Source organism: Etheostoma cragini, chromosome 7 (genome assembly GCF_013103735.1).
Source record: "Etheostoma cragini isolate CJK2018 chromosome 7, CSU_Ecrag_1.0, whole genome shotgun sequence".
NCBI classification, from domain to species: Eukaryota; Metazoa; Chordata; class Actinopteri; order Perciformes; family Percidae; genus Etheostoma; species Etheostoma cragini.
Genome location: NC_048413.1, coordinates 17,589,909 through 17,593,248, shown reverse-complemented (window position 1 = coordinate 17,593,248; position 3,340 = coordinate 17,589,909). Strand labels below are relative to the sequence as shown.

General features: G+C 39.1%; 1 long non-coding RNA gene across 1 annotated transcript in view; it reads right to left on the bottom strand.

Moving 5' to 3' along the window:
* Positions 1–529: 529 nt before the first annotated feature.
* LOC117947148 overlaps positions 530–3,340 on the bottom strand; it is a 27,629-nt gene continuing 24,818 nt past the window's right edge. Inside the window, exon 3 of the long non-coding RNA XR_004657175.1 lies at positions 530–540. This is a non-coding gene — a long non-coding RNA (uncharacterized LOC117947148). The remainder of the gene's footprint in view (positions 541–3,340) is intronic.

The window sequence follows — 3,340 nt, the reverse complement described above, 5'->3', positions numbered from 1 at the left end:
GAGCCAGGGTCCTATAAAACTACATGACCCTGTACATGTGATGGGGAGAGAATCTGAGCAAAATCACACCACGCCTGAATAAACACGTATCTGGAGGTTTTTCAACGTTGAAATTAACAGCTGACCTGTTTCTCATGTAACAACTTGTTGTACTGTAAATGAATGTATTGAAAGCTGGGCCCGAAAACATCACCACAGGGAGTGAAAATGCCAGGATTCCTCAATTACCACATTTCGGTCAAGTTGGGTCACACAAAGAGAGAGAGAGATTCGACCCATTTCGCAATGACAAAGCTGCAGAGGCTTGAATGGGCTGCTTCACAGGGCTGAGTGTGGCCAAGGCTCTGGGCAACTCATCACTCTGAGTGGCCAGACACAGAAGGGACAGAGACAGAGGGGGGTGTGATCTCACTATGTACCGTTAGAATGCATGTAAGGGAGACTGACTTTTGAGGTAGAAAGTAAGTGAGAAAGTGAGTTTAACACAACTGTACAGTAAAATCGCCTATGTTTATGCAAATTTGTAACAGTCAGAAAACCCTGAAACACTGTTCATGAAAACCTTAACTCTAATCAACACTCTGCAAGGAAAGGTCAATTGTAATTGGCACAGCTGCAAGAGTGAAAAGTGGTAAAAAGTCTGTGATGCTCCTAACTTTCAGACACGTTTACAAACCATAGGTCACAAAATCCAATAATCTTTGACTGAGGGAGTAAAAATGTCAATGATTTTAATAAAGCTGTGCTGCACAAATATATTAATTATTAATGGGAGAATGTTTTTACACAGTTGCAGGTAATAATGTCTGAATAAAAAAAACATTTAATTAATTTTTTACATAAGAATGCCTGATCTCCAGAGGGAGGGAAAGGCACTTTGTCTCCAGCGCAGACAACGAAGAGCCAAGATAAAAATCTGAACTTGTTTTTTGTTTCAAATTTTTTGATCATTCAATGCAATATTTTTTTCAACTTGGCTACAATAGCCTGCATGAGCACATATTCACTTTTGATTATATTGTCTCTGAGCTCCACAGGGATCAGACAGCTCAAAGCTGAGCTATTTACCTGAGAACTGACTCTAATTTAAGCTGATAAACCAGACTTTCAACTTGAAGGGTGATGGTTTGATGGAGATGTTGGGCGGTGGCTTTAACTTGTTTTTCACTCTACTTTATTACCATAGCCTCTATGTAAACACTGAATGTTATTTTTCGTGTCACATACCTGAACAAAACAACATCAAGTGAACTTCATTTAGATGTGCAGCTTACCCATAGGACGAGCAAGTGGTGTAATGTGAAGAGTCTTCTACCTATCGTCTTCAGTTCCCTCAGGACAAGCTGGTTTTATCCAAAAGATGCGAACTTACATACTGAGTCCGCGATTTGACAACCATCGCAACTCCCGAAGCAAAACTTTTCACGTATTTCGTAGCTACTTTACCTCAGAAGTCGAACGTGGCTAAACTCTTGGACTGACGGACAAAACGTCGCAGTCAACAACTGCAACTCTGAACCAAGTCTCCACAAGGTCCTTTCTCTATTTTAGAAGCGACAGAGGTCAAAGGACACGTAGTGACTCAGAAGACGGTGCGCGTGGAATGACTGCTGTCATATACTATAACCGGCGGGCACCCATAGGCTTGAGTAAAATGTGTAAGTATACAAAACATGGGGAAATATTTCACAGCACGTGTGCGCGCGCATGTCGAATGTCAATCAAGAGGAAGGCGCGAGAGCGGCGTCCCCCGCCCGTTTAAAACAAGGCTGTGTACCTGTGCACTTTTCTGTCATGTGGTGTTTGAGTCATGTTGGATGATGTGTTGACGCCCCTTCCTCTAGGATAAGCAACCACCTTCAGATTTAATGGCTGCATTCCAACATATAGTTCGACTTTGGTGGTGTTGAGGTACTTCACTGATATGCAAGAAACTCAGCTGAGCTTTCTTATTAAAAGTTCTTTACTACTAAAAGTTACATTTGTTATTGATTTCAAAGGTCAATCACAGCTCATTATTGCACGTAATTGCCATTTGTATAGCCTAAATACGATGGATGCCTGCTGATTGGAATTCTCTCATCCTTTCTCTGCTTTATTTGCCTGTCTAAATGTAAAGATGACACAGCTGAAGTATAACATAATTTCAGTGGACAAGTGAGTCTGTAAAAAATGATATCTCTCATGCACACTTAGAAAGAGTATAGGTGAACATATACAACTAAGCCAGTGTTCATACAGAATGACACACACATCTGAGTTCACTTAACGCTCTGGCTGCAGCAGTCAGCTCTGACTGAACAAACACAATGAAGCAAGGACAAATTTGTTGTATTTTTCTGTCCCGGAGTTGAAACATTTTGTCACCTGCGGTACTTGTTTGCATGTCAGATGTGTAAAGTGGAGGTATGTGGAGAGAGTGCACACACCTCTTCTATCTTAGAGATAAACACAGACTAACACATAGACAAGTAACAAGCAACACAACACACAATACCTTCAGATGCTATAAATGTTAAACTTTAAAAAAAAAGGACCAGTTGAAAAAACACATCAGCAGCTTTAACCAGTGGCTAAGACCAGTCCCCAGATGATTTTCCAGGGAATTTAAGAGACTGTAAGAGTAGACCTGAAACTATAAATGAATTGTTGTCATAATTGATTAAGCATTTCAGTCATTTCTTAGAAAAGTTACTACTTCTAGCTTCTCAAATATCAATATTTCTCTTTCTTCTTGTAAACTGCTTTACTTTTAGGTTGTACGTTGGACAAAACAATCATTGTAAATATATTAACGTGTCCTTTAGAAAATTTAGATTTGAACCATTATTGTTGATATTTTATAGATGATTCATTGATTACTAAAGAAGATAATTGTCAGATCAATCACTATGCCTAATTAAAAGATTACTTTATCACAGGCCTCTGGCATTTACTCTAATGCATATGACAAAGATCAGGAAGTGTATTTGTGTATACATCTTTTTGACACAAGTAAACCTTACAGATGTTGAATAATACCGTATATAATTCTGTTTATTGGTTTCTTTTGTACAACAGTGGCATTAAAAGTACACATTTCTGTGGTTGTGATATTGTTATTATTAAAGACCTCAAATATAACCAATTCTGTGACAATTATACATGCCCTTGATATTTATTCCAGATTCAGCTTCACCAGACACAATTCACCTTGTTTTGACATGAAAATACAGACAAAATGACAAAACAAGGTGAAGCATTTTAGTAGTCTTTGTTGATACTCCCTCTCCGGGGAACCATCACCTTATCGTGGTGGAGAGGTTTGTGTGTCCCTATGAACCTGAGGGCTGTGTTGTCT